The 12901-nt window shown below is 46.9% G+C and overlaps 2 protein-coding genes across 8 annotated transcripts in view; both read left to right on the forward strand.

The window, feature by feature from the left end:
* TUFT1 (tuftelin 1) overlaps positions 1–3164 on the forward strand; it is a 56007-nt gene extending 52843 nt beyond the window's left edge. For all 5 annotated transcript variants that reach the window (XR_010594008.1, XR_010594001.1, XR_010594003.1 and 2 more), the window contains one exon: positions 2393–3164. The gene's annotated coding sequence lies outside the window, so the exon portion shown is untranslated. The remainder of the gene's footprint in view (positions 1–2392) is intronic.
* The window catches only part of SNX27 (sorting nexin 27), a 50665-nt gene that overhangs the window by 10361 nt on the left and 27403 nt on the right, over positions 1–12901 (forward strand). The gene's annotated exons all lie outside the window — the stretch shown is intronic.

Below are 12901 nucleotides of genomic sequence, written 5' to 3' on the forward strand. Positions count from 1 at the left end.
CATCCTGACTGATAGAGCTATACTGACAAATTCTGTAGTGTAGACCTGGACTAAATGATAGTCTTCCCTTATTGGTGCAATTCTTTGTTTGCTTGTATAAGCTGAAAGAAAGTAATTGCTGTTCAGTTTCCAGAATGGATATCAAGCTTTATTACTTAAGTGTCCAAAAATACTCGCCCCCTTTAGTAAGACACAGTCTTCATTTGCCTAGTTAATTCTTACTCATTTTATAGCAATATTTGTTTTTAAAGCCTTTTGAAATGGTAGCACGAGTTTTTGTGTGTACTTCAAAACCTTTCTCACTAGCATTAATTTAAAGTCTTTTTATTGCTTCCAAAACCGCAACAGAAGAATGGGAACTGTATCATAGGCTAGTGCCGAGCCTGTTAATACACACGGAGCTGTTAGAACTTCCTTAAAGTGGCATGAGACGCTTGTGTGAAAACAATTACAAAACTATCCAGGCTCTTTTCTCAGTGTGAGGAAGATAGCAGCAGTGGTAAAGTCAGTGGACTTTAATTTGCTTATGCTGTCTCTACTTAATGAGTATTTATCTTACTCGAAGAATGTTAAAACTAGGACTTGATTTTCAGCTGGAAAAGAGAAAGGTCAGCGTACAAATGCTTCCCTTCATTAGGAGCATACTAGAGATGGGAAATAGTGATTAGGTTCTAACTGAGCGGCCAGGGCAGGGTTATGTTCTGTTGTTTGTTCTCCAGTGCTCTATCCAGCCTAGTTTTAACGGTCTCAAGTCATGAGGCTTCCACTTAGGCCAGGTCTACACTAAAAAGTTAGGTCGACTGAGTTGCGGTGCTCAGGGATGTAAAAAAAAAAAAATCTACACCCCTGAGTCTTGGAGTTAAACCAACCTAACCCTGGGTGTAGACAATGCTGGGGTGATGGAAGAATTCTTCTGTTGACCTAGCTACTACTTCTCGGGGAGGTGGAATAACTACCGTGTTTGGAGAATCCTTCCCATTGCTGTACTGAGTGTCTACACCAATGGTTCTCAACCTATTTACCATGTTGGGCTGCATATGCAGCTCTGTCTGGGTTATGTGGGCCGCATCCACACAATATATATACTACCTGTATGGCCCTGAGGCTGTCACGTGGGCCGCAGCTGTGTGCTGATTGGGCCACAAGCGGCCCACAGGTTGAGAACCACTGCTCTACACTGACGCGCTACAGCGGAGCAGCTACAGTTGTTGTACTGTGGTGTTCCTAGTGAAGACATAGCTTAAGGCCATGTCTACATGTACAGCGCTACTACGGCTCTCCCATCGGCATAAAAAACCCCACCTTCGCGAATGGCAGAAGCTACGTTGGCGTGAGAAGCTCTCCTGCAGACTTAGCGCCATGCACACCAATGTTTATGTCAGTTTAACTCAAAGGGGTGGTTTATTCACACCTGAGCTACATAAATTATGCCAACATAGGCTGTTGTGTAGACATAGCCTTAGAGACTATTTCCACTATCTGAAACATTACTGTTTAGATTGTAAGTTCTTTGTGGTAGAGTCATGTATATGTTACTGGGGTGGGGCTTTACACGGAGAAAAATAGTCAAGCCGATAAGAGAGACCAGCTCTCCATTTCCCCAGGAATTTCGGCGTTTAATTCCTGTGGTGAGGAAGGACCTGGTAACATAACAATATCCAGGGATAAAAGTTAGGGCTGTCGATTAATTGCAGTTAATTCACATGATTAACTCCAAAAAAAATTAATCGCAACTTTAATCGCACTGTTAAACAATAGAATACCAACTGAAATTTTCATATTTATTGTATTCTGTGTTGTAATTGAAATCAAAGTGTATTTTTTATTACAAATATTTGAACTGTAAAAATAAACAAAAGAAACAGTATTTTTCAATTCACCTCATACAAGTACTGTAGTGCAATCTTTGTCATGAAAGTGTAACTTACAAATGTAGAATTTTTTGGTTACATAACTGCACTCAAAGACAAAAAAAATGTAAAACTTCACAGCATACCAGTCCACTCAGTCCTACTTCTTGTTCAGCCAATCGCTAAGACAAACAAGTTTGTTTATATTGACAGGAGATAGTGCTGCCCTCTTCTGATTTAGAATGTCACCAGAAAGTGAGAAGAGACATTTGCTTTGCATGGCACTTTTGAGGCTGGCATTGCAAGGTATTTACGTGCCAGATATGTTTAACATTCGTATGCCCCTTCATGTTTTGGCTCATGCTGATAACGCTCATTTAAAAAAAAATGCATTAATTAAATTTGTGACTGAACTCCTTGGGGGAGAATTGTATGTCCCCAGCTCTGTTTTACCCGGATTCTGCCATATATTTCATGTTGTAGCAGTTTCGGATGATGACCCAGCACATGTTGTTCATTTTAAGAACACTTTTTCACTGCAGATTTCACAAAACGCAAAGAAGGTACCAATGTGAGATTTCAACCCAAGGTTTAAGAATCTGAAGTGCCTTCCAAAATCTGATCGGGACGAGGTGTAGAGCATGCTTTCAGAAGTCTTAAAAGAGCAACGCTCCGATGCGGAAACTACAGAACCCGAACCACCAAAAAAGAAAATCAACCTTGTGCTAGTGGCATCTGACTCAGATAATGAAAATGAACATGTGTCGGTCTGCATTGCTTTGGATTATTATTGAGTAGAACCCGTCATCAGCATGGACGCATGTCCCCTGCAATGGTGGTTGAAGCATGAAGGTACATTTGAATCTTTAGTGCATCTGGCACGTAAATATCTTGCGATTCCAGCTACAACAATGCCATGCGAACGCCTGTTCTCACTTTCAGATGACATTGTAAATAAGAAATGGGCAGCATTATCTCCTGCAAATGTAAACAAACTTGTTTGTCTGAGCGATTGGCTTAACAAGAAGTAGGACTGAGTGGACTTGCGGGCTCTAAAATTTTACATTGTTTTATTTTTGAATGCAGTTTTTTGTACATAATTCTACATTTGTAAGTTCAACTTTCATGGTAAAGAGATTGCACTACAGTACTTGTATTAGGTCAATTGAAAAGTACTATTTCTGTTATTTTACAGTGCAAATACTTGTAATCAAAAATAATATAAAGTGAGCACTGTACACTTTGTAATTGAAATCAATGTGTTTGAAAATATAGAAAACATCCAAAAATATTTAAATAAATGGTATTCTGTTATTGTTTAACAGTGCGATTAATCGCGCGATTAATTTTTTTTGACAGCCCTAATAAAAATTCATCTGAGATGGCAATCTGCTTACGAGAGCCAGGTTGGCTCACCCTGCACAACCCTTTGTGAAGTGCCTAGTTCCTGATGGACCACTTGCCAGTATGTCATCACAGATCAAAATAACGTTTTTGAAAAGGATCTGTGCTTTTACTTCTCAGTGGTGCTTCTTTAGAGCTGTTTATTGTTTGAAATTCTTTGAAGGGCAGAGACCAGTTATGAAGTTGAATCTGTAGGATTCAACAGAGGTGAAGACTTGAATTTTCACTACATCCCCTTCCCCAGCCTACTTGAAATTTTGAAAGTAACTTCCTTTCTCTCATCTGTCTGGGTTGTGTCAGCTCTTAGAGCAGGAGCAGGCAAACATTTTGGCCTGAGGGCTACATCGGGTTTCTGAAATTGTATGGAGGGCCAGTTAGAGGAGGCTGTGCCTCCCCCAAACAGCCAGGGGTGGCCCGGCCCCCATCCCCTATCTGAGCCCCCCCTGCTTCTTGCCCCTTGATGGTCCCCCCGAGACTCCTGCCCCACCCAACCCCCCTGTCCCCTGACGGGCCCTGCCCCATCTACCCCTCCTTGTCTCCTGACTGCCCCCCGCTGCCCCCATCCAACCCCCCCCTCCTTCCTGACTGCCCCCTGGGACTCCTGCCCCCATTCATCTCCCCTGTTTCCCGCCCTCTGACCGCTCTGACCCCTATCCACACCCCCACCCCCTGACCACCCAACTCCCCCGCCCTCTATCCAACCCCCCCTGCTCCCTGCCCCTTTCCGTGCTGCCTGGAGCACCAGTTATTGGTGGCGCTACATCCGCACTGCCCAGAGCTCCAGGACAGGCAGCCGCGCCGCCCGGCTGGAGCCAGCCACGCCACTGCGCACCACAGAGCTCTGCAGCCGCACTGCCCAGCAAGAGCTCGCAGCCCTGCCACCCAGAGCATTGCGCCGGCGGCGCAGTGAGCTGAGGCTGCGGGGGAGGGGGAACAGCAGGGGAGGGGCCGGGGGCGAGCCTCTTGGGCCAGGAGCTCAGGGGCCAGGCAGGAGGGTCCCGCGGGCCAGGGCTGTAGTTTGCCCACCCCTGTCTTAGAGGCAGGGCTGTCTGTGCTTATACAGCGCCCCGCACACTTGGGGCCCCAGTACTGGTGCCTCTAGGCACTACTACTAAAATCTGCTGCTGTAAGTCTGTATTGCGCTGTCTAGTAGGTGAATTGTGCCATACAATCGAAGTCCTTAACTCAAAGTGCTAGATCAGGGGTGTCCAACCTGAGCCTGAGAAGGAGCCAGAATTTACCAATGTACATTGCCAAAGAACCCAATAATACGTCAGCAGCCCCCATCAGCTCCCCCACCCCGCTCCCAGCGCCTCCCGCCCACCGGCAGCCCCGTTGATCAGTGCCTCCCCATCCCTTCCCCCGCACCTCCCGATCAGCTGTTTTGTGCAGGATGCTGGGAGGGGGAGGAGCGAGGGCATGGCAGGCTCAGGGGACGGGGCGGGAAGGGGAGTGGGGGCAGGGCCCATGGCAGAGCCAGGGGTTGTGTGGTGAGGACCCCCCAGCACATTGGAAAGTTGGCACCTGTCGCTCCAGCCCCGGAGTCGGTGCCTATACCAGGAGCCGCATATTAACTTCTAAAGAGCCGCATGTGGCTCTGGTGCCACGGGTTAGCCACCCCTGTGCCAGATGTTTGAGGATAGGAACTGGTACAGTCCACAGCAGACTGGTGAGATCTTTATGGGCAGAAGGGGTCAGTTAGCGAAGGAGGATGATCAGTGAATGTTATTTAGTCAGTTGTTTCTGGACTTCACAGTGGCCTTTGGAAGGAGGAAGTCAGGACTCCAGCTTGGGTAAGAGTGTGAGAGGAGTAGGGGGAGAGAGGTGCAAATGATTAAGTTTCTGTCTCAGAGGCTGATGCAGCTGTTGTGGGGAAAGGCCTGTTACATTGCTACAGGGTGATTCAGCTTCATGTCCAGCAGAGGCCTCTCCTGAGGAGGCCGCTGATCTGTATGGTTACTATCCTTGTTATCTATAGTGTCAAGATTATCGCTCTTTCCACCCCACTGTTAGCAACCTGCTCCCATTATTATAATAAAAGAATGTTGTGTGACTGGACTCCTGACTCTGCACTTCAAAACAAATCTATTAACGGGGAGAGATTTTAGTGAGGCGGATTGGTCTTAAGGGGCAGGCAGTGAGTGTGACTGGCTTGCTAGTGATTCACTGAATTTTATGGGACTTTTAATATTTCTTGAAAGACAGACCTACTTGGAGGAATTCTGAATCTTGGATAGAGCCGGAACACACACGCTCCAAGTCAGGTGTCAAGAACAGAAAGAGGCGAGGGACTGGGGTGGGGAAGAGTCCTCTGTTAACAGAGATGGATGCTGCATGAAATCGTGGTGAGAGTAACAGTGCTGCTGGCTCAGCTCCTTAGAAAGAGGTGGCTTTTAAAACCTACAAATATTTTGTCCCTGGAACTTTCTCCTCCAGTAGTGGGATGGTTGGGACTTGTTGTCTGAAAGGTGCGCACAGGTGAGAAGGCAGCTTTTAGCGTTAATCTTTTGTTGGCATTTTGCTCTCCACTAGGCGAGGACAAAGTTGATTTCAAACTTTTCCCCTCAGGCTGGATTGATTTTAAATCACCATGTGGAAAGCTTCCATTTAAAAATCCTCAATTTTAATCAACTTTCCCATTTGTACCTCAGTTATTTTCTAAAGAAAGGTACACTCACACTTGAAACATGATTTACTGCTAAATAAACCTTTACACTAGATTTGGGCCATCTTTTTGCTAGGTGGGTACACTATAATGATATACATTTATTTAAGCAATTATGTAGCTTAATATTTTCAGCTTCTTAATTGTGCATATTTTGTATGATAGAGAGAGACTGATGTATTGCTTGCTTACTTCCCCCAGCTAAGAAATGAAAGAGACTGAACTGGGTTGGGGCCTGGAGGGCCAATGGGCACCTGAGGACTGAATAAATTGGATCCCAGGTGGGGAATGTTTTTAATTTTCCGGAGGACTGTAAGGTTTGTTTAATGAGCCCTTTGAAGGAGAAAACGGGCAGAGCACTGCAGAGGCGCCCCTGGCCACATGAAGGCCCCCAGTAAGCGGTCATAGATTTATAGACTTAAGGTCAGAAGGGACCATTATGATCGCTCACGGTACTACACTCTGCTTCTTCCTTCTCACTGCCAACGTGGTTGCTGATGTTTTCCTGCATATGTGCCCAGGTTCAGGCATAGTTCAATGCTTTTTGGAGTGCAGTATTCTTTGAGTGACCCTCCACACAGTCTCGTTGCTGGAAGATGCACTTGGAAGATGCAGCAAACTGGTGGGGACTCCTGGGTGCACCGTTGGAAATAGGGCTGAGAAACCTCTCTCTCCCCCCCCTTCCCCCAGCCAAGAATCCCGTTGGATTACTTCTCCTCCCCTTGCAACTCCCGTTCCAGAGGTGAAGCTGTAAAAGTGGGCAGGGGACTTCAGCCATCTGTTCTTTCCAGCCATGGTAGCCTGTGGACCAGGAACCTCTGCTCAGTCTCTTTGGCTTGGTGCTTCGGAAGTTTTGTTCCTAGAGCCCCTAGGTCGTTGTCTTATGTTAATGTAATTCCACCAGTCTGTATCACCAGCACGTCTCATGGTGCCAACATGTACAAGTAGAGGCTTATGTTGAAAGAGGGGTAAGAACTCGTCATTCCTAAGTACCTCGCTGTGCTGTTGTCTCGCACTCTTGGCCACCATGGATCACGTTGAGCTTGACTGAGCCTGTCCGTTGGAGCTATAGGGGAAAATGTTTCCAGCACTGCTGGTGGGGAGCTGTTTTTGTTCCTCGCTGTCACTGATCATTTTCCTGATGAGACCTAAGAAAAGAAAGAAGGGTGGGAGGGGAAGATCCTGGGGCATTTGTCATGGCATTGAGAGTCCCCCTGGGTGTAGGGGTTTTAAAAAGGCTCTTCCTAGTCGGATTAAATTATCCTCTGCTTTAGCTGTTGGAACTCTTGAAGGTGGCACAAAGTCTGTAGTCATTAAACTATTCTTGGTCCTCCCATAATTGCTTCTGTCTAAAGATTTCAACAAACAACTTGGCGAACATTCATTGAGCCTCCCAGCCCCTCTGTGAAGTAGGTCTGTATGATCCAGGCCTTACAGATGAGGAAATTGGGCACAGAGGGGAAGTGCCTTACCCGTAATCACACAGACCCAGTCGCAGAGCTGGGAATAGACCCCCGACTTCCGGACTCACAGTCTCTTGCTCTTAGCACTGTACAGCTGGAAAAGCGTGGCCAGTTTTTGTCAGTTGCACTCTGGGTCTGACTGAAATCTGGCGAAGGGCTGTGGACTGCAGGTGTCTGGCTGAAGCCACCCAGCAGGTTGTGCTGTTGTCACTGAGTAAGTTCCTTGTCATGGCAGATCGTTTTGGTTCTCCAGCCCATTAGTAGTGAATGCTATGGGTCTTCCTGTTTAAGGGTTCCCACCTTGGGGCTCAGTACAACTTTGTATCTTGCAGCGAGACATCTCGGATTGGATAGGCGCTGAATTGGAGGATGAATAGTTCTCCTCTGGGACAGGGCGAGTCTGCTGGAAGGACAAGGGGAACTTAATATCCTTTTTACAACATCCAGACAAGGGCGGAAGTAAAAACAAAACACACTCCTGTCCAAAAAAATCCTCTAGTGTCCAATTGTCTTAGGAGCCAGTGTGTTTAAACTCCGTAAAACCAAACAGTTCTATCACTGAGTAAATATTACCTAGTTTTGCTAAGCTGATCTCCTTCTTCTGGAGGCTTCTGATTTGTCCATGCCATATGATCAGGGATCCTAGAAATCCGTTTGCCACAGAAAAATGCGGAATTTGCGTTTTTACAGAGAATCTTTAGTTTTTATATTTTGTGAAAAAAAAAAAAAAAATGAAAACACATAGAGTAGAACCCCATTTATCCGCGCTCCAGTATCCGCTTCAGTGTATTAACAGAACCACCAGCCCTGGGAAGCTGGGGCGTTGGTCGGCAGTCCTAGCCCCACCGTTGTCAGCGCTGGCCAGCTGGTGGTTCGGTTAATGCAGACAGCTGGATAAAGGAGGCTCGGATAAACGGGGTTCTACTGGACCTCACTAAAACGTTGTGTTCAACTGATACCTGTATATATTGTGGCTAGGGAAACTAAAGTTCAGCGTTTCATTGTTCATTCGTTCACTGATTTGATTTTTTTATCAGAGAATTTTGGTTTTTATGTCACAGAAAACTAGGATCCCTGCTTATGATGTACTGTTCCCGTTCTTTGGCTTGGAGGTGATTACTCCTGGCTGAGTTGCTATGGTGACTTTATTGCGCAGGTGCTAGTCCTCTGGCCCCTGTGGTATTGCACTGCTCCCTTCAGCGCCTTCGTAGTGCGGAGCTGGGGGCTAGTGCAGTGGAGTAGCAGCAGGACTGCCATTGAAATCATGTCTGGGCTTATAAAGAAGCCTGTTGGGTTGATATATTAAGTGACTGGGTGGCGGGGGGGCCTTCACAGACTATTACTTTTGTGCAAATGAAATGATACATTGCAGTAGTTCGAGCCAGGACTTGGAGGCGAGACCCCTGGGTTCTATTCCCAGCTCTGGGAGGAAGTGTGGTTCTGGAAGGGGACTGGGGCTGTATGTATCCAATTGCACAAGGAAGCAGCCATTTTCAGATCAGCCTGGATGCAGGCATGGTTAAGCAAGCTCTAGAAATTGTGAGTGAGGAGAGGAGGGCAATTGATTGTTTCTCACTGGCATGACCTCTGTCAGGAGCGAGACGGGGATGGCTCTGGTGACGGGGAATGAGTATTTAGCTTTTTCTGTTGGGGTCCTAGTTCGTAACCAGCTCAGGGTGGGAGTGACTGAAAACTGTTTCCATCTTGTAGCCCTTGTGAAATGAATCTGTCCAGTTCCTATTGCATAGTCGTCCATATTACCAAAACCCACCATCACAACTGGCAATCCTTGGCAGTCTCTCCGGGAAGCCCAGGATTGAATGGGCCACGGTAACTGAATTCTCTCCTCTGCCCAACTCCCCGCTCCCCCTTTCAGGTCTGGATTGACGCACGCAGGCGGCAGACAGTGTGAGGAAAACATGACCTGCGGCCCCTTGTGCTGAACCTCGTCTATGGACAAACTGATGGCGTCAGTCTCTAGGGCTGTCCATTGCAGCACTGTTTAACAGCACTAATGGAAACGATTCTGGGATAGCATTGCTGCCTCGTGAATAGGGCCCTACCAAATTCATGGTAGATTTTGGTCAATTTCACAGTCATAGGATTTTTAAAATAGTAAATTTCATGGTTTCAGATATTGTAACTGTGGGAGTCCCAACCCAAAAGGGGATCATGAGGGTTATTGTGTGTTTGTGTGTGTGTGTGTGGGGGGATCGCGATGTTGCCACCTTTTGTGCTGTTGCTGGCAGTGATGCTGCCTTCAGAGCTGGGCGGCTGGCCAGCATCTGCTGCTCTCCAGCCCCCCAGCTCTGAAGGCAGCACAGAAGTAAAGATAGCAATACTGTGACACACCCCGCCCCCCAAATCCCCTTTTGGGTTGGGACCCCCAGTTTGAGAAATGCTGGTCTCCCCTGTGAAATTTGTGTAGTATAAGGTAAAACAGTAGTATAAGGTACACAAAAGACCAGATTTCATGGTTTGTGATGTGTTTTTCACGGCCGTGAATTTGGTAGGACCCTACTCGTGAAATAAGTGTCCTGGGGTTTTACAGACCCAATGTAATTCTGTACAAATGGAGGTGGTTTCCCATGCAGGGTAAACTTGAAGCACATGAACTTCAGTTGAATGGAACAAATGAGAGAGTCTCATTTTTAATGTGGCACTAAATTTCAGTGACGGACAGCTTGGTTCAGTTGACAGTTATGGCTGCATTATATCATCCAGAATGGGAATTTAAAGGTAGCCATACACACGGTAATCCTGTGGCAGGAGGTGATCAGTGATGAGGGACTGTAGGACAGATCTTAGGTAACTATCTATCTTAGGTACATACCCGGCCCTCGTTGCTAGGAGCACAGTGCCTTCCATTCTTTAATGCAGCGGTTCTCACACTATTGACTATTGTGGGCCGCATATGCAGCTCTGAATGTGTTATGTGGGCTGTAGCCACGCAATATATATACTACAGTAACTCCTCGCTGTCCCAGCGAACGTTATTTGCTGATCAATTAGAGAACATGCACGTTTAAAGTTGCGCAATGCTCCCTTATAACGTTGTTTGGCAGCCGCCTGCTTTGTCCACTGCTTGCAGGAAGAGCAGCCGGTTGGAGCTAGCTGGTAGGGGCTTGGAACCAGGGTGAACCAGCAGCCCCCCTATCAGCGCCCCTAAGTTCCCTGTGCGGCTGCCGCCCAGCAGGCTATCAATTGCTGGGCAGTTCAGGTTTCCCTCCCCGCACGGCCGTGTGCTGCTCCTGCCCTCTGCCTTGGAGCTGCTCCCCTGAACCTCCTGCTTGCTGTGCAGGGGGAAGGGGATGCTGTTGTCAGGGTGTCCCCCTGCTCCTGCCCCCCCACTCCTGTACCCCATCTCCACAGAGCGGGGGGGACACGACAGGGCTCAGGACAGAGGGAGCTTGCTGGCAGCAGCTGCTGTCTCAACTTGCTGATCTGCTTAAAAAGGCAGTGTACTTAGAGTGGGGCCAGCGTACTTAAAGGGGCAATGTGCGTGTCTCTCTCTCACACACAAACACACACACACAGTGTGTCTGTCTCACACACACATGCACCCTCCCCTCCCCCCTGGCACTTTGGAAAGTGGAGGGAGTGGTACGCTCCAGTGGGATAGCCTGGGTTCATCATCACATTAGCGTCCGCAGGGAATGTTTGCAGCCACTGCCATACGTCTGTTGTGTTTCCTCCTTTCATTTGTGCTGCCTTGTAGAGTGTGAGGCTACATTACCAACAATATGTTAACCCAGGGGTTGGCAACCTTTCGGAAGTGGTGTGCCGAGTCTTCATTTATTCACTCTGATTTAAAGTTTCACGTGCCAGTAATACATTTTAACGTTTTTAGAAGGTCTCTTTCTCTGAGTCTATAATATATAACTAAACTATTGTTGTATGTAAAGTAAATGAGGTTTTTTTAAATGTTTAAGAAGCTTCATTTGAAATTAAATTAAAATGCAGAGTCCCCCGGACCAGTGTCCAGAACCCAGGCAGTGTGAGTGCCACTGAAAATCAGCTCGCGTGCCGCCTTCAGCACGCGTGCCATAGGTTGCCTACCCCTATGTTAACCCTTGAGGGCTCAGCCGAGTGCTAGTTCATCATTTAGCAGCAAGGCATCCCCTGGGAAATATCCCTCCATCTTTCACCCTCTGACTCCACCACCTCAACCAAGCTTCACAATCATCAGTGTTGTGTACAGTATTCAGTTGTTTGTTTAAATACTGTGTGTGTGTGTGTGTGTGTGTGTATATATGTATATGTTTTTTTCCCCCCTGGAACTTAACCCCCGACTATTTACATTAATTCTTATGGGGAAATTGGATTCGCTTAACATCGTTTTGCTTAAAGTAGCATTTTTCAGGAACATAACTACAATGTTAAGCAAGGAGTTACTGTACCTGTATGGCCCTGAGGATGTCACATGGACAGCAGCTGTGTGCTGATTGGGTCACAGATTGAAAACCATTGCTTTCATGTTTTTATCCACACAGCCACTCCATGAGGTAGAACCGTGCTCTTATCCCCATTTTACAGTTGGGGAACTGAGGCACAATGAGACTAAGGGCTAGTCTACACTAGAAGCACTACAGCAGTGCAGCTGCACCACTGTAATGTGTGTGGTGAAAACGCGCTATGCCGATGGGAGAGAGCTCTCCTGTTGGCGTAATAAAACCACCAGGAGGCAGTAGCTATGTTGGCGGGGGGAGAGAGCGCTGTCCACGCCGGCGCTTAGGTCAGTGAAACTTATTGCTTATTTACACTCCTGAGTGACATCAGTGGTAGTGTGTACAAACCCTAAGTACCAGCACCATTATACACAAAGTACTTCCACCTTCCTCAGGCGCTCAAAGCGTTAGAGCTTTCACTGTTCTGCAAAGTCCTCTAAGCCCAGAAGAACCTGAAGGCAATGTGTGGGGAAGGTTCACTTTCATCTTTTAAAACGGTATAGCTGCATAGAGCTTTGAACAGTATTTTAACGACTGTGCTTAACACCCTGCTTTAGAGGGTGACTTGAACCGGGCTGTGACAGTTTGATCCTATCTATTTCTATGAGTTCCCTCTTAAGCAGTTTTTTAGGCTTGGTTCAGAACCTTGGATCGGATTTGTAAGTTTAGACAATCTTTTCGGGGATCTTTCTGTAAGTAAAAGCTCGATAAAGGGTACTGGATATTAAGTGGCAAGCGCTGCCTTTTTTTGATTTCAGCGTTAGGGAGAATTTGGAAGGACAGAAAGCTAAAAATGGTGGCTGCATTTCAAGCAGGCTTGGATAATTCGGTGAGTGGTGTTTGTGGCTTTCTGCACTTAGATGATGAAAATCCATTCTCACGCTCAAGGAGGGAGATACAGAATTGCCTGAGGGGGCGTGTTTAAGAAAAAATTCTCTTCCTCTGCTTGCATGGGCAGCGTTCCATAACCAAGTGTGCACAGCTTTTCTTTTGCATTCCTCTGAAGCATCAGGTGTTCATGGAGTATATGGGACATGATGGACAATTAACCTGATAGGACAGAGCAGGTCC

This window comes from Chrysemys picta, chromosome 20 (assembly GCF_011386835.1).
Source record: "Chrysemys picta bellii isolate R12L10 chromosome 20, ASM1138683v2, whole genome shotgun sequence".
In the NCBI taxonomy this organism is placed as follows: domain Eukaryota; kingdom Metazoa; phylum Chordata; order Testudines; family Emydidae; genus Chrysemys; species Chrysemys picta.